We start from the raw sequence: 18511 nt of genomic DNA on the forward strand, positions 1-18511 counted from the left end.
GGTATATGTAAAAAGACACCCCAAAACACATTCCTCAACTTCTCCTGAATACAGAGATACCAGATGTGTGACACTTTTTTGCAGCCTAGGTGGGAAAAGGGGCCCATATTCCAAAGAGCACCTTTCGGATTTCACTCGTCATTTTTTACAGAATTTGATTTCAAACTCCTTACCACACATTTGGGCCCCTAGAATGTCAGGGCAGTATAACTACCCCACAAGTGACCCCATTTTGGAAAGAAGAGACCCCAAGGTATTCGCTGATGGGCATAGTGAGTTCATAGAACTTTTTATTTTTTGTCACAAGTTAGTGGAATATGAGACTTTGTAAGAAAAAAAAAAAAAAATCATCATTTTCCGCTAACTTGTGACAAAAAATAAAAAGTTCTATGAACTCACTATGCCCATCAGCGAATACCTTAGGGTGTGTACTTTCCGAAATGGGGTCATTTGTGGGGTATTTGTACTGTCTGGGCATTGTAGAACCTCAGGAAACATGACAGGTGCTCAGAAAGTCAGAGCTGCTTCAAAAAGCGGAAATTCACATTTTTGTACCATAGTTTGTAAACGCTATAACTTTTACCCAAACCATTTTTTTTTTTTTACCCAAACATTTTTTTTTTTATCAAAGACATGTAGAACAATAAATTTAGAGCAAAATTTATATATGGATGTAGTTTTTTTTGCAAAATTTTACAACTGAAAGTGAAAAATGTCATTTTTTTGCAAAAAAATCGTTAAATTTCGATTAATAACAAAAAAAGTAAAAATTTCAGCAGCAATGAAATACCACCAAATGAAAGCTCTATTAGTGAGAAGAAAAAGAGGTAAAATTCATTTGGGTGGTAAGTTGCATGACCGAGCAATAAACGGTGAAAGTAGTGTAGGTCAGAAGTGTAAAAAGTGGCCTGGTCTTTCAGGGTGTTTAAGCACTGGGGGCTGAAGTGGTTAATGTGGTGGATTATAGACTTTTCTAAGGGTTCTGTGTTTGCAGCTTATGTCTCTGTAAAGTACGTTATATGCAGTGTAAAGCCTCATTCACACGTCTGTGTCCGTGCTTAAATCTGTGAAAATGTGGTCAGTGATGCCTCCATGAAGATGTCCGTGTGTCAATTTTTTGCTGTCCGTGTGTGATCCGTGTTTCGCTGACACTGCGCAGCTGAAAAAATAATTTTTAAAGCATCTCTTCCTAATCTGTGAAACATGGATGGCTTCTGTTTTGCATCCGTGGTTTTCACGGACTCATAGACTATAATGGGAGTGATGGATCCGTGAACAAGGACAAAACAGAGCATACATCCATGCTAAAAACATTTATTAAAGGGTTTCTACCACCACATTTTCACCTATTTAGCTGTCAGACACTAGCGATCTGCTAGTGTCTGCTCTACCTAACCATGCTATTGTAATCCCTTTCTGTGCAGCGGTTACCCTAAAAAACGTAGTTTTATTGGTATGCTAATGAGCCTCTAGGTGCTATGGGGGCGTCTTTTCAGCACCTAGAGGCTCCGTCCACTCACCATTTCTGCCGCCCAGCGCGCTCCAGCCCGCCCCTCTCCTGTAGATTGACAAACTACTTCTCTGCATCTCGGCCGAATTCTCGTGCCTGCGCCATGTGCTTCTGTATTCGGCGCAGGGACTGTCTCCCTGTGCCGGCATCTTCCCTGCGCCGATTATGGTGCAGGGAGCAGTTTAACAGTCACTGCGCCTGCGCCGAATACAGAAGCACACGGTGCAGGCGCGAGTGGGCTGTCAATCTAGAGGAGAGGGGCGGGCTGGAGCGCGCTGGGCGGCGGAAATAGTGAGTGGACGGAGCCTCTAGGTGCTGAAAAGACGCCCCCATAGCACCTAGAGGCTCATTAGCATACCAATAAAACTACATTTTTTAGGGTAACCGCTGCACAGAAAGGGATTACAATAGCATGGTTAGGTAGAACAGACACTAGCAGATCGCTAGTGTCTGAGAGCTAATTAGGACAAAATGTGGTGGTAGAAACCCTTTAAGGCTTTTATGCCATTATTGTGGCGTGGAAAAGTTGCGTATTATGGTGCACACCATATGTGCGACATAATTTGCGACTTTTTAGGATTCTCTGCACTTTGTCGAAGTGACATGCAAAAGGGGGTGGGGCTTAGTGAAAGGCCTCAGCCTCTTAATAAATTAGGTGCATCTCCTGCCAGCGCAGGGAGATCAAGACTGGTGTATGGGTACACCAGTCTTGATAAATCTCCCCCATGGCCTTAAATAGGAAATCTGTTTTGCTATGTTTGATGCACTCTATTTGTTTCCAATAGGCAGAGTATATATTCTACCTATATTCCATTCCATGGTACAACGGAACCGTGAGTAAAATGAATGACTAATTTGAGGGTCTTCTATGTATGCCATAGTAATACATGTTCATCATGACCAATATAACGGTGTTGTAATGCATGTTCATCATATGTGACAAGTTGTACCGGAATCAGTTTATGCACATTGTTATAGGTGCTAAGATATATAAGTGTTGATATGGCTACAGTATATGCTCATTTTTGTTCTATCTGACAATTATTTATACTGGGGTTAGTTTTTTGTATTTTTTGTGAATTAATAAAGGTTATATTTTAGAGAGTCAGTGATATAGTTTTGGATCTCTCTATGGTACATCAATATTTTTTTGGTCTGTGATACTATATTCCATCAACTAATGACTGGCTCTTAGGCATCATGCACACATCCGTTCCGTTTTTTGCGGTCCGCAAACCGCGGATCTGAAAAAAAACGGAAGCCGCCCATGTGTCTTCCGCAATTTGCGGAACGGGCGGGCGTCAATATAAATGCCTATTTTTGTCCGCAAAGCGCTGACAAGAATAGGACCTGTTATATTTTTTTAGCGGGCCTGCGGAACGGAGCCACGGATGCGGACAGCACAGTGAGTGCTGTCCGCATCTTTTGCGGCCCCATTAAAGTGAATGGGTCCGCATCTGAGCCGCAAAAATGGCGGCTCGGATGCGGACCCAAACAACGGCCGTGTGCATGAGGCCTAATGCCTATTCTTGTCCGCAAAGCGCAGACAAGAATAGGACATGCTATATTTTTTTAACGGGGCCGCGGAACGGAGCCACGGATGCAGACAGCACAGGGAGTGCTATCTGCATCTTTTGCAGCCCCATTGAAGTGAATGGGTCCGCACCCGAGCCGCAAAAAATGCAGCTCGGATGCGGACCACAACAAGGGCCGTGTGCATGAGGCCTTATACATGTTTTACATCAGTTATACAAAATAGTGCCAATTAAAACTAGAGCTAACCCTACCAAAAATTTGCCCACACACTGGCAAAAAATTGGCACTGGCAAATTTTTTTAAAAGTTATGAATGTCAGAGTATGGTGATGCAAATCAATTAAAAACTATATATACATTTGGTATCGTAATAATTAGAGATGAGCAAATTTTTCGCTGAATTTTTCTGGAAAAATTTGATTGGGTCCCAATATATTTGCAGTGAATTATGTTAAAAAACTGCTATTTTCTGGCTGCCTTGCAGTAGCACGCATAGGGAGTCTGCTTTGGTAGTGAAATAATACTGTGAGTCCGTATGACATGCAGATGACAGGTGACGCTCTTAGAATCACTGCGCACTTCATTTATTTGGGCAGTCACGGGGCCAAAACTGACCAAATAACTTAAGTATGAACTCAGCTTTACAGGTTGATGTTACGTCAAGAAGGAGCGCACTCCTTTTACACTGTCGCCAGCTGTTCTATTAAATGCGTATACAAGTAGAGCCCCCCCTGAGTGGAAACGTGTCAGTAGTAATTTTTCACTGATTAATTTGCCCTTCCTCTGATCCGTCAGAACAATAACCCACAAAAAACGGATCCTGTCTGTGGAGCATACGCCTTCACTGGGTCAGCATTTTCAATAATCCATCAGTATTGCTAATGCCAAAAAAAAACAGGAGTGGATCTAAAACAGAGATGACACGTGAATGGAATATTTGCAAGTCTTCTGTGTTTTGTACCCACTCCTGCTTTTGGCTATCAAATCACAAGCCAATTCTGATGGGACCATACAGGCCTTACAGCTGCTACAGACATTTTTCCATTACGCCCCATGACAGCACCTGTGAGATCCTCCTCCTTCCGGACAGGAAACAGGAACTTCCCAGATCTTTAAATTGGTCCCATGCCTTCCACCTTCAGTTCTTTCCTGTTTCCTGTCCAGGGACAGGAGGATTTCTTTCCAGGTCTATTTTGAGGCTGCAGGACCTCTAGGGTTAAGACGAAACCTAGTGGAGGTACCTGTCGGCGTAAGTCTCCACTAGGAGCCGCTGAGAAGTCCGGCGTCTGCATTTTCTTCCCTTCTTCTGAGCCATGGGGGGATGCCTGGGCTGCCTCGTGTCCCTGCCTGCCGGCGAAGTCGCGGCATGAGGGGGGAGCTGCGTCTTCCCTCTCATTGAGGCTGGCTGTGCTGGACGCGCGCGTCGCGCCGGAAGTGACGCGTGCGTTCCACCAGCCGGAAGGGGAGGAGCTAAAACATGGCGGGCGCTGCGCGGCCCATTTGAAAAAGGGAACGCCGGCCAGCCAGCGTCGAGGGAGTAGCAGCAGGATCGACTGGCACAAGCGGCACCTACAGCCCTCGATTGCCCCCCTTTACACAGCACGATGATGCAGGAAGAAGGGGATGTACAACAGCGCACCGACAGACAGGAGCAGCTTTTGGAACCCAGCATGGTACTCCTGGGGGTAAGAGGGGTTAACCCCCACCATCTCCCTTTGGGGAGTTATTATTTTGGCCAGGTTAAACTGATGGGATGTTTTATTAAATGCAGGCTAAAGAGGCCCCAAGGAAAGCTTCCCACAAAAGAGCTAAGGAGTGTGGAATCTGCAAGAGGAAGTTGGATTCATCTTACTCCAAGACATGTTGTCAGCCATGTCTGGATAAGTTAGTGGCAGAGGAGTCGCCATCTTTATTACAGAGTATCCAGAATTTAGTAAAAAATGAAGTCCGTTCGTCCGTAGAGGAGCTTAGAAAATCCCTGCCTAGCTCATCCAGGCATAAGAAGGCCCAGGCGGTAGCGGAGGATACTACGGACTCCGAGTCTGAGAAGGGCGCTATTGTAGACTCAGATTCCTCTTCCGAGGATTTGACAGGGAAGCCGTTGTTTAGAGCTGAAGATACGGACCTATTATTGAAGGCGGTTAGATCCACGATGGAGCTGGGGGAGGAAAAGGAGTCCAGGTCTAGACCAGAGCTGATGTTTGAGAGCCTTAAGCCCAAAAGGTCTAGAGTTTTCCCCATTCAGGACTGTATAAAGGACCTGATTAAAAGTGAATGGGAGAAGCCCGATAAAAAATTCTTTATCCCTAGAGCGGTCAAGAGAAAGTACCCCTTTGATGATCAGGAGGTCTCAGCTTGGCAGGAGGTACCAAGGGTAGACGCTCCTGTAGCTAAAATAAATAAAAAGTCAGCCCTTCCGTTTGAGGATCTAGGGTCCCTTAAGGATCCCATGGACAAAAGGGCTGACGCATACTTAAGGAAGAATTGGGAAGCTTCCAGCTCTGCCTTTAAGCCAAATATAGCAACTACCTCGGTGGCTAGGTCATTAAAGCTCTGGTTGGAGGAATTAGAGTCTCATATAGAGAATAAGACTCCTAGGGATCAGCTGCTTGAGGCAATACCAACTATGTCCAGGGCAGTGGACTTTATTTCTGATGCCTCTGCTGATGCATTGAGGCTTTCCGCTAGGGCGGCTGCCCTATCCAATTCAGCCAGAAGGTCCTTATGGTTGAAAGGGTGGAGGGGCGACGTAGCTTCAAAATCTAAGCTTTGCGCCTTACCTTGCCAAGGAGATTTTTTATTTGGATCAGCCTTAGATGACATTTTAGATAAGGCATCCGATAAAAAGAAAGGATTTCCAGCACCGTCCTTTCCTAAACAGGGGAAGCCATTTCGGAATAATGAAAGAAGGAAGGCTTTTGGGGATCCAAAGAAAAGGAGGGAGTGGAGATCTGATAAATCAAAAAGTGTCCTGTTTAAACCCAGACCTCAAACATCAGGTTCCACTCAACAATGACGCCAGACCCCAGGTGGGCGGTCGTCTTTCTTTATTTTTTCCAGCCTGGAGAAATATTACCGCAAGCGCCTGGGTAAAGGATATTATAAAGGAAGGCTATCGCCTAGACTTCAAGAGACTACCACCCAGGACATTCAAAGTTACTTCTTTAAATCAAAATTCTCCAAAACAGGTGGCACTTTCGGAGGAAATAAACAACCTCCTGGGAAAGGCAGTCCTTGTCCCAGTCCCCATGGACGAACAAGGAGAGGGTTTCTATTCAACCCTATTTCTGGTCCCCAAGCCCAACGGTACGTTCAGACTGATTATAAATTTAAAAGGTCTCAACCAGTATCTGTCCTACCAGAAGTTCAGGATGGAGTCCATCTCCTCCACGGTCCTCCATCTGTTTCCCAACTGCGTGATGGCCTCAATAGACATAAAGGACGCCTACTACCACGTGCCCATCCATCCCTCGTCCCAAAAATACCTGAGGGTGGCAGTGAAGATGGGGGAATCAATCGTCCATTTACAGTTCAGAGCACTTCCTTTTGGGGTATCACAGGCGCCGAGGCTCTTCACAAAGCTGATGGCGGAGGTAATGGCGGAAGTAAGGAGGTCGGACATCATTATAGTCTCATACCTGGACGACCTTCTCCTGGTAGGGCAGTCCCCAGAGCAGTTGAAATCTCACATACAGAAGGTCCTGGGGATCCTCATGAGCCTGGGCTGGTTAATAAATTGGGACAAATCATCCCTGATTCCAACATCCAGATGCGTTTTCCTCGGCATCCTGTTAGACTCTCAGACTCAGAAATCTTATCTTCCAGCAGACAAAAAGGAGGGGATTCAGCAGAAGATCAGGTCTTTCAGCAAGGTCAAGGAAGTCCCCTTAAGAAAAGCTATGTCTATTCTGGGTCTGATGACGGCTTGTATTCCGGCTGTGAGGTGGGCCCAATTCAGGTCCAGAATACTGCAACGGCTCATTCTATCCAAATGGGATGGGAGGTCGCTATCCCTGGATCACAAGATTGTGGTCCCGGGTTCAGTAACCCGGTCCCTAGCTTGGTGGCTAAAGGCTTCGAACCTCGGTCAGGGGGTAGAGTGGGTGAGACACGATCCCTTGATAATTACCACCGACGCAAGCCCTTGGGGATGGGGGGCCCATTCAGTTTTGGGGTTTTTCCAAGGTCCTTGGTCAAGAGACCAGAGTGCTCAGTCCAAAAATGCCAGGGAATTAAGAGCAGTCCTGTGCGCACTAGAGAAAAGTCTCCCTTTTTTGTCCCAAAAGCATGTCCGGATCCTATCAGACAACGCCTCGGTGGTGGCTTATATAAACAAACAAGGGGGGACAAGATCCTATCAACTAATGGAGCTGGCATCCAGGATTTTCTTGTTGATACAGAGGAAAGTTCTGTCCCTCTCAGCGGTGCACCTGAAAGGCTCAGAGAATCACCAGGCGGACTTTCTCAGCAGACACAGATTCAGTCAGGCGAATTGGTGTCTGAATCAGGAAGTGTTTCACCAAATACAGGCCCTATGGGGATCCCCTACGATAGATCTATTCGCCTCAGTGGAAAACAAAAAGTTCTTTTCTCTCAGCAGGGAGGATCAGTCGATAGGCACAGATGCGCTCTCACAGTCGTGGGGGAAAGGCCTAGTCTATGCGTTTCCTCCCATCAGTCTATTGCCCAGAGTGATCCAGAAGATCAGAGGGGAGCAGGCGACGGTGATACTAATAGCACCATTCTGGCCAAGAAGAGTCTGGTTTGCTTGGTTGAGGAGACTATCAATAGCCGATCCTTGGGTGCTTCCGGAAAGACAGGACCTATTATATCAGGGCCCTCTACATCATCCGGAAGTCAAGAACCTCCACCTGACGGCTTGGATTTTGAGAGGACATTCTTCAGGTCTAGAGGCCTATCAGAACAGTAGGAAGAAAGTCACCTCCGAAATCTATCTGAGAGTATGGAAAACCTTCCTTCGGTTTGCAGGTCCAGGCTTAGACTTGAGCTCACCCAACATCCCGTTAATTTTGAACTTTTTGCAGGAAGGCCTTAACAAAAAGCTTAAACCCAGCACTCTCAAGGTGCAGGTCTCAGCTCTGAGTGTCCTGTTTGACTTTCGATTGGCTACTCATCCTTGGGTCAAAAGGTTCATTAGGGGGTCCTCTAGACTATGTCCTATAGTTAGATCTAAGTCAGCCCCCTGGGACCTTAACCTGGTTCTTTCTGCTCTTACCAAGGCTCCGTTTGAGCCTCTGGGGGACATCCCCTTAAAGATGTTGTCCTATAAGACCGTATTTTTAGTGGCCATTACATCTGCCAGACGAGTAGGAGAGCTGTCCGCCTTGTCCTCTTCCCCACCATATACTCAGATTCTGGAGGATAGGATTGTTTTCAAACCAGACCCTGCATTCCTGCCCAAAGTAGTGTCTGTATTCCATAAGTCTCAGGAGATAGTTCTCCCTTCCTTTTGTCAGGACCCAAAGAATGAGGGAGAAAGATCCTTTCATACTTTAGACGTTAGAAGGTGTGTCTGTGAGTATTTAGAGTCTACAAAGGACTTTCGAAAGACCCCGCAACTCTTTGTTCAATTTCAGGGTCAGAACAGGGGCTCAAAGGTTACAAGCCGTACCTTAGCCAGATGGATCAAGAGAGCGATAGGTTTGGCATATTCACTATCAGAGTGTCAGGTCCCTTCAGATTTTTCAGCCCATTCTACCAGGGCAGTAGCCTCTTCCTGGGCAGAAAAAGGGTGTGCTACTATAGAACAGATCTGTAGGGCTGCAACGTGGAGTTCTCCCTCTACGTTTTACAAGCACTACAGGTTGGACCTTTCATCTGTGCAGGATATGTCTTTTGGGAGAAAGGTGCTGCAGGCTGTAGTCCCTCCCTAATAATTATCTAGTCTAGTCTCTCACAGGTGCTGTCATGGGGCGTAATGGAAATACTTCAATTACTCTTACCGGTAATATGTTTTCCATGAGCCCATGACAGCACCTACATAATTCCCTCCCTTATTTAAAAAAAAAAAAAAAAATATATATAATAATAATAAGACTTTTATTTATAAAGAATGATGATGGGAAAAAAAAAAAAAAAAGAGAGAAGGAGAAATTTACTCTTTAGTATAGTGCCAAAGAAGAGATATGCCTGGCATATATTTGGTGCAGAGTTTTTTCTATTATGTTTTCTCGCCTATGTTGTTAGTTTTTACTATATATAGGTGCGTTGCTGGTCCCAGGAATCTTGTCAAATACTGAAGGTGGAAGGCATGGGACCAATTTAAAGATCTGGGAAGTTCCTGTTTCCTGTCCGGAAGGAGGAGGATCTCTCACAGGTGCTGTCATGGGCTCATGGAAAACATATTACCGGTAAGAGTAATTAAAGTATTTTCCTTCCTTCTGACAGATAAGAAGAAAGGTCAAATAAATCATGTCAGGCAGGTCGAAAGCCAAAATGTGGCCCAGTCATGAAGTGGGGAGGGTGGGAACAGCAAGAGAATTCCACAGAGTGGACCTATGACATAGTGGTGAGGTGGCAGCAGCATGAGTAAGCCACAGAGTGGCACAATGACCGAGTCTGGAGGTGACAGCAGCATGAGTAGGTCAGAGTGGCACAATGACAGTCTGGAGGTGACAACAGCAACATCAGGAGGAGACCACAGAGCAGCACAATGTCAGAGTCTGGAGGTGGCAGCAGAATCAGAAGGCCACAAAGTGGCACAATGACAGTGTCGATCGACCAAGATACTTCTGGGGGAACCTGCCTGGCAAGAATAGGCCTCTAGCAGCTACAGACAATGACAAGACAAAGCTTCAAGATAGCTTTGAGCCTGGAAGAGTTGCAAAGTTCATCAAGATACGTCACTAAAGATTTTACCGCATATAACCGCAACGCTGACCGCAGAATAAATTTTGTTTTTCCACCGAAATAAATCACAAAAGATTTTACCGCATATAACAGTGCACGGAGATGGAGAGGGCGTTCGTATTCCCCCCGTACTATACAAACGTCTCAGAAATGAACCGCTGCTCTCGACAGCAGCTCCTGGGAAGGTCATAGAGCGTCCCGGGAATCCGGCATATATTCGCTCCACACGGGGCCCCCACGCTGCAGATTTATCATGCAGATTTTACCACATATAACCGCAGAGCTGACTGCTGAATACATTTAGTTTTTTGACCGAAATACTTCAATAAAGATTTTACCACATATGACCGCCGCAGTGACTGACTGCTACCACCGCTACTACCGTGAACCCCTGCACCACTACTTCTCGGGTAGGTAGGCTGCTGCGAAGCAGGTGCTCTACCCCGTGCACGTTTGGCTCCCGACCTCCCACTGCTTCCACCCTGCTGACTCCCAGCCATGCTTTCAACACCGCCGCCGTGAACTGAGAATATATTTATCTTTCTGTACTGAAATAGGCCACTAAACCCTTTTGCCACAAATAACTGCTCCAGTGAAGTGCGTGTATATTTTTCTTGTAGTACTGAAATACGCTTTCACCAAAAAAACTGCAGAAGTGAAATGCGTATATATTTTTCTTGTAGTACTAACATAAGATACTGAAGACACTAAGATATAAGCCACTAAAGGCTTTTCAACATAGCACTTGCAGCCCAATAACAAGTTGCTGGAATGACAGAGCTGTTGTAACGGTCACGTACACACACAGGGGGGAGGATAGTGACCACTGCGCTCCACCCTCACCCCTGGCCCTGCCTACTTGCCTCACGAGTCCTGATAACAGGGGTCAACTGGACGGAAATCCCTAACTTAGGATATGTGCGGGAAGGACAGACAAGACAAATAAGGGATAGTGAACGGACCGGGTCAAAACCAAGAGGACAACGCAGTACAGAGGGATAAGCAAAGAATGGTCAGGAGAAGCCGGGGTCATAAATACCAGGAGAGTCGAGAAGTACCAAAGGAGTCCGCAAAGAATAGTCAGGTGGAAGCCGAGGTCAAAATACCAGGAGGGATGCGCAGTACAGGAGGAGCAGGCAAAGGATCGTCAGGGAACAGGATCAGGTAAGTATACAGGTATCCAACAAACGCCAGGAACCTAAATTAACAGGCAACCTATGGCCAGCAGTCTGCCTATATTTATAGTTGGGAAGTGAGGGTCATGTGACGTGGCCAGTGTCACATGACCGACAGACCGACCAGTCAAGCACCGAGTGATCAGCTCGGCACTCAAGGCAGACCTAGGAGCAGGGAGCCTCCCAGCTAGCAAAGCCGCCCTGGGAACGAGGTCAAACACAGATCCTCGCTCCTGAAGCTAAGCAGCAGGTCTGCGGCTGATGGGAGACCGAGTGCGCCTTCGGCACCCCGTTACAGCTGTTTAATTGTTATTTGGACCCCCAAATAATCTTTCCCTGCACTTGTAAATCGCTCTACTATCAATGTCCCTAGCCTCTTCTGATGTCTCTCTCTGCACTAAGATGCTGTGAAATGATTCCTCCCTATCTTTTCCCTGCACTTATAAATAGTTTTTTCTGTCTTTTTTTCCAATTGCTGTCCCTGCACTCGGAACGCTCGATACGCTGGAAAATGGCAGAATCTAAAATTGCTGCCGTATTTATCGTCAGCGTCGATTCGCTCATCTTTAGTAATAATAATCATACTGACCCACAGCATAAAGTTAACACTACCTCTCTAAAAACTGTTTCCAGAGTTACACAATACATTACAGTAAAGATGAACGAATCAGATTTGTTCAGAATTTCATACAAATTCTACTGCCACACAAATCTGAAGTTTTGGTCACTCACACAAATCATGCAAAAAGTGTGAAAGATGGTGGATCACATGACCCTTGAAGGGAGGTGCTTTCCCTAATTGTATCAGAGTTTAAAAGACAGCCTGTGAGTAGAGTTGAGCGAACACCTGGATATTCGGGTTCGAGAAGTTCGGCCGAACTTCCCGGAAATGTTCGGGATCCGAACCCGACCCGAACTTCGTCCCGAACCTGAACCCCATTAAAGTCAATGGGGACCCGAACTTTTCGGCACTAAAAAGGCTGTAAAACAGCCCAGGAAAGAGCTAGAGGGCTGCAAAAGGCAGCAACATGTAGGTAAATCCCCTGCAAACAAATGTGGATAGGGAAATGAATTACAATAAAAATTTAAAAAATAAAAATTAACCAATATCAATTGGACAGAGGTCCCATAGCAGAGAATCTGGCTTCATGTCAGCGCAGAATCAGTCTTCATGTCATAGCAGAGAATCAGGCTTCACGTCACCTACCACTGGAACAGGCCACTGTCACATATTTAGGCCCCGGCACCCAGACAGAGGAGAGAGGTCCCATAACAGAGAATCTGGCCTTATGTCAGCGCAGAATCAGTCTTCATGTCATAGCAGAGAATCAGGCTTCACGTCACCCACCACTGGAACAGGCCACTGTCACATATTTAGGCCCCGGCACCCAGACAGAGGAGAGAGGTCCCGTAACAGAGAATCTGGCCTTATGACAGCGCAGAATCAGTCTTCATGTCATAGCAGAGAATCAGGCTTCACGTCACCCACCACTGGAACAGGCCACTGTCCCATATTTAGGCCCAGGCACCCAGGCAGAGGAGAGAGGTCCCGTAACAGAGAATCTGGCCTTATGTCAGCACAGAATCAGTCTTCATGTCATAGCAGAGAATCAGGCTTCACGTCACCCACCACTGGAACAGGCCACTGTCACATATTTAGGCCCAGGCACCCAGACAGAGGAGAGAGGTCCCGTAACAGAGAATCTGGCCTTATGTCAGCGCAGAATCAGTCTTCATGTCATAGCAGAGAATCAGGCTTCACGTCACCCACCACTGGAACAGGCCACTGTCACATATTTAGGCCCAGGCACCCAGACAGAGGAGAGAGGTCCCGTAACAGAGAATCTGGCCTTATGTCAGCGCAGAATCAGTCTTCATGTCATAGCAGAGAATCAGGCTTCACGTCACCCACCACTGGAACAGGCTACTGTCACACATTTAGGCCCCGGCACCCAGACAGAGGAGAGGTTCATTCAACTTTGGGTTTCCCCGCAATATAATGGTAAAATGAAAATAAAAATAGGTTTGAATGAGGAAGTTCCCTGGAGTAGAATAATATATTGTTAAGGGGAGGTAGTTAATATCTAATCTGCACAAGGGATGGACAGGTCCTGTGGGATCCATGCCTGGTTCATTTTTATGAACGTCAGCTTGTCCACATTGGCTGTAGACAGGCGGCTGCGTTTGTCTGTAATGACGCCCCCTGCCGTGCTGAATACACGTTCAGACAAAACGCTGGCCGCCGGGCAGGCCAGCACCTCCAAGGCATAAAAGGCTACAGCGTGGACAATTTGGAGACCCAGAAGTTGAATGGGGCCGAACCATCAGTCAGTACGTGAAGGGGTGTGCACAGGTACTGTTCCACCATGTTAGTGAAATGTTGCCTCCTGCTAACACGTTCCGTATCAGGTGGTGGTGCAGTTAGCTGTGGCGTGGTGACAAAACTTTTCCACATCTCTGCCATGCTAACCCTGCCCTCAGAGGAGCTGGCCGTGACACAGCTGCGTTGGTGACCTCTTGCTCCTCCTCTGCCTTCGCCTTGGGCTTCCACTGGTTCCCCTGTGACATTTGGGAATGCTCTCAGTAGCGCATCTACCAACGTGCGCTTGTACTCGCGCATCTTCCTATCACGCTCCAGTGTAGGAAGTAAGGTGGGCACATTGTCTTTGTACCGGGGATCCAGCAGGGTGGCAACCCAGTAGTCCGCACACGTTAAAATGTGGGCAACTCTGCTGTCGTTGCGCAGGCACTGCAGCATGTAGTCGCTCATGTGTGCCAGGCTGCCCAGAGGTAAGGACAAGCTGTCCTCTGTGGGAGGCGTATCGTCATCGTCCTGTGTTTCCCCGCAGCCACGCACCAGTGATGGGCCCGAGCTGCTTTGGGTGCCACCCCGCTGTGAACATGCTTCATCCTCATCCTCCTCCACCTCCTCCTCATCCTCGTCCTCCTCGTCCTCCAGTAGTGGGCCCTGTCTGGCCACATTTGTACCTGGCCTCTGCTGTTGCAAAAAACCTCCCTCTGAGTCACTTCAAAGAGACTGGCCTGAAAGTGCTAAAAATGACCCCTCTTCCTCCTCTTCCTCCTGGGCCACCTCTTCCATCATCGCCCTAAGTTTTTTCTCAAGGAGACATAGAAGTGGTATTGTAACGCTGATAACGGCGTCATCGCCACTGGCCATGTTGGTGGAGTACTCGAAACAGCGCAACAGGGCACACAGGTCTCGCATGGAGGCCCAGTCATTGGTGGTGAAGTGAATCTGATCCGCAGTGCGACTGACCCGTGCGTGCTGCAGCTGAAACTCCACTATGGCCTGCTGCTGCTCGCACAGTCTGTCCAGCATATACAAGGTGGAGTTCCACCTGGTGGGCACGTCGCATATGAGGCGGTGAGCGGGAAGGCCGAAGTTACGCTGTAGCGCAGACAGGCGAGCAGCGGCAGGGTGTGAACGCCGGAAGCGCGAACAGACGGCCGCACTTTATGCAGCAGCTCTGACATGTCGGGGTAGTTGCGAATGAACTTCTGCACCACCAAATTCAGCACATGCGCCAGGCAAGGGATGTGCGTCAAACCGGCTAGTCCCAGAGCTGCAACGAGATTTCGCCCATTATCGCACACCACCAGGCCGGGCTTGAGGCTCACCGGCAGCAACCACTCGTCGGTCTGTTGTTCTATACCCCGCCACAACTCCTGTGCGTTGTGGGGCCTGTCCCCCAAACATATGAGTTTAAGAACGGCCTGCCGACGTTTACCCTGGGCTGTGCTGAAGTTGGTGGTGAAGGTGTGTGGCTGACTGGATGAGCAGGTGGAAGAAGAGGAGGAGGAAGCTGAGTAGGAGGAGGAGGAGACAGGAGGCAAAGAATGTTGCCCTGCGATCCTTGGCGGCGGAAGGACGTGCGCCAAACAGCTCTCCGCCTGGGGCCCAGCCGCCACTACATTTACCCAGTGTGCAGTTAGGGAGATATAGCATCCCTGGCCGTGCTTACTGGTCCACGTATCTGTGGTTAGGTGGACCTTGCCACAGATGGCGTTGCGCAGTGCACACTTGATTTTATCGGACACTTGGTTGTGCAGGGAAGGCACAGCTCTCTTGGAGAAGTAGTGCCGGCTGGGAACAACATACTGTGGGACAGCAAGCGACATGAGCTGTTTGAAGCTGTGTGTGTCCACCAGCCTAAATGACAGCATTTCATAGGCCAGTAGTTTAGAAATGCTGGCATTCAGGGCCAGGGATCGAGGGTGGCTAGGTGGGAATTTACGCTTTCTCTCAAATGTTTGTGAGATGGAGAGCTGAATGCTGCCGTGTGACATGGTTGAGATGCTTGGTGACGCAGGTGGTGGTGTTGGTGGTACATCCCATGTTTGCTGGGTGGCAGGTGCCAACGTTCCTCCAGAAACGGAGGAAGAGGCCGAGGCGGCGGCGGCAGCAGCAGAAGAGGCCGAGGCGGTGGCAGCAGAAGAAGAGGTAGCAGGAGGAGCCTGAGCGAGTTCCTTGTTTTTAAGGTGTTTACTCCACTGCAGTTCATGCTTTGCATGCAGGTGCCTGGTCATGCAGGTTGTGCTAAGGTTCAGAACGTTAATGCCTCGCTTCAGACTCTGATGGCACAGCGTGCAAACCACTCGGGTCTTGTCGTCAGCACATTGTTTGAAGAAGTGCCATGCCAGGGAACTCCTTGAAGCTGTCTTTGGGGTGCTCGGTCCCAGATGGCGGCGGTCAGTAGCAGGCGGAGTCTCTTGGCGGCGGGTGTTCTGATTTTGCCCACTGCTCCCTCTTTTGCTATGCTGTTGGCTCGGTCTCACCACTGCCTCTCCCTCCGAACTCTGAAAGTCAGTGGCACGACCTTCATTCCATGTGGGGTCTAGGACCTCATCGTCCCCTGCATCGTCTTCCACCCAGTCTTGATCCATGACCTCCTGTTCAGTCTGCACACTGCAGAAAGACGCAGCAGTTGGCACCTGTGTTTCGTCATCAGAGACGTGTTGAGGTGGTATTCCCATGTCCTCATCATCAGGAAAAATAAGTGGTTGTGCGTTAGTGCATTCTATCTCTTCCACCCCTGGGGAAGGGCTAGGTGGATGCCCTTGAGAAACCCTGGCAGCAGAGTCTTCAAACAGCATAAGAGACTGCTGCATAACTTGAGGCTCAGACAGTTTCCCTGATATGCATGGGGGTGATGTGACAGACCGATGGGCTTGGTTTTCATGCGCCATCTGTGCGCTTTCTGCAGAAGACTGGGTGGGAGATAATGTGAACGTGCTGGATCCACTGTCGGCCACCCAATTGACTAATGCCTGTACCTGCTCAGGCCTTACCATCCTTAGAACGGCATTGGGCCCCACCAAATATCGCTGTAAATTATGCTGGCTACTGGGACCTGAGGTAGTTGGTTCACTAGGACGTGTGGCTGTGGCAGAACGGCCACGTCCTCTCCCAGCACCAGAGGGTCCACTAACACCACCACGACCATGTCCACGTCCGCGTCCGCGTCCCTTATTAGATGTTTTCCTCATTGTTCCCGTTCACCACAATTTTGAGAATGGCAAATTTGGGAATAGTTTTTCAACCCAGAACAAAAAGTGTGCTTTTACGGTCACTACAAATAACTTGACCAGCTAAAACAGTACAGATTTGGCTGAATAGAAATGTCAGGTCTATTTTTTAGGCGCTGGGTGACAGGCTCAACTTGCCCCTGATGTAGTATATGGCCAAAAAATAACCACACTATTGATGGTTAAATGCACTTGGGTGACACAGGCTCAGCCTGCACCAGATGTAGTATTTGGCCAAAAAATAACCACACTGTTGATGGTTAAATGCACTTCGGTGACACAGGCTCAGCCTGCAGCTGATGTAGTATATGGCCAAAAAATAACCACACCATTGATGGTTAAATACACTTGGTGATAGCTTGTGCTGGCGCACCACAAGCCACAAAATGGCCGCCGTTCACCCCAGAAAAAAAGTGATCTAAAAATGCTCTGGGCAGCCTCAAAAAAGTGAGCAAGTCGATATTAGCACTTCAATGATCCACAGCTGCAGATCGATCACAGAATGAAGTCTTTTGGAGGAGTTAATCTGCCTAATCTCGCCCTAACGTCGCAGCAGCAACCTCTCCCTATGCTTAAATCAGCAGAGTGACGTGCAGCGCTACGTGACCCAAGCTTATATAGAGGCTGGGTCACATGCTGCACTGGCCAATCACAGTGTCACGGATGGTGTACAGGAAACAAGATGATACAAATAACAAATGATGACTCACTGGATCCACAACTAAGGAACATAAAGGGAGACCCCTGCAATCGACCTGCCACTCTCCCTTAATGCTCAGCCTATGCGACCACTCTAAAGGTGAATGGGCGCATATCCACGTACCTCGGCTATCTTAACCTGAAGGCCCTACAATAGTGAGGGGACACGACCACCGGCTCCCTACACAGACACGGAGGGAGTCAGGGTCACCTGGATCCAGACAACAGAAAATCATAAATACAAAACAGCACTTATCTGAAGACGACTGTGAACTGAGAACTGGTAGCTGGGAGCTGAAGTCAGCATGCACACTCATTCCAGGAAGTAGTATCAGCCACACCCAACTACCTTATGGGGGAGAATATAAAGGGAGGTAATGAGTCTGACTGCATGACAGCTGAGATAGCCTAACGAGGTGAGGAACAGAAACCAAAACAAAGAAACTCAAGGGGGAGGATCTGAACGGCTCCTGTCAGAGCTTCTCAGCTGTCTGCTTGTGACAGTACCCCTCCCTCTAGGAGTGGACTCCGGACACTCAGGGCCCACCTTCTCAGGATGGGACCTATGGAAAGCCCTGATGAGGCGAGAGGCCTTAATGTCCGTCACTGGGAGCCACATCCTCTCCTCAGGACCATAACCCTCCCAATGAACGAGGTACTGGAGGGAACCGCGGACAAGACGAGAATCCACAATCCTAGAGACCTGAAATTCAAGATTCCCATCAACCATAATCGGAGGAGGAGGCAAAGGAGAAGGTACAATAGGTTGAACATAAGGTTTCAATAAGGACTTATGGAAAACATTATGGATCTTCCAAGTCTGAGGAAGATCAAGACGGTAGGCAACAGGATTGATGACAGACAGGATCTTGTAAGGCCCAATAAACCTAGGACCCAACTTCCAGGAGGGAACCTTCAATTTGATATTCTTGGTAGACAGCCACACCAAATCACCAACATTCAGGTCCGGACCAGGCATACGTCTCTTATCCGCCACACGCTTATATCTCTCACTCATATTCTTTAGATTATCCTGAATATTTTGCCAAATAGATGACAAAGACGAGGAGAATCTGTCCTCATCAGGCAAACCAGAAGAGCCCTCTCCAGAGAACGTCCCAAACTGCGGATGAAACCCATATGCACCAAAAAATGGTGACTTATCAGAGGACTCC

This window comes from Bufo bufo, chromosome 2 (genome assembly GCF_905171765.1).
Source record: "Bufo bufo chromosome 2, aBufBuf1.1, whole genome shotgun sequence".
NCBI classification, from domain to species: Eukaryota; Metazoa; Chordata; class Amphibia; order Anura; family Bufonidae; genus Bufo; species Bufo bufo.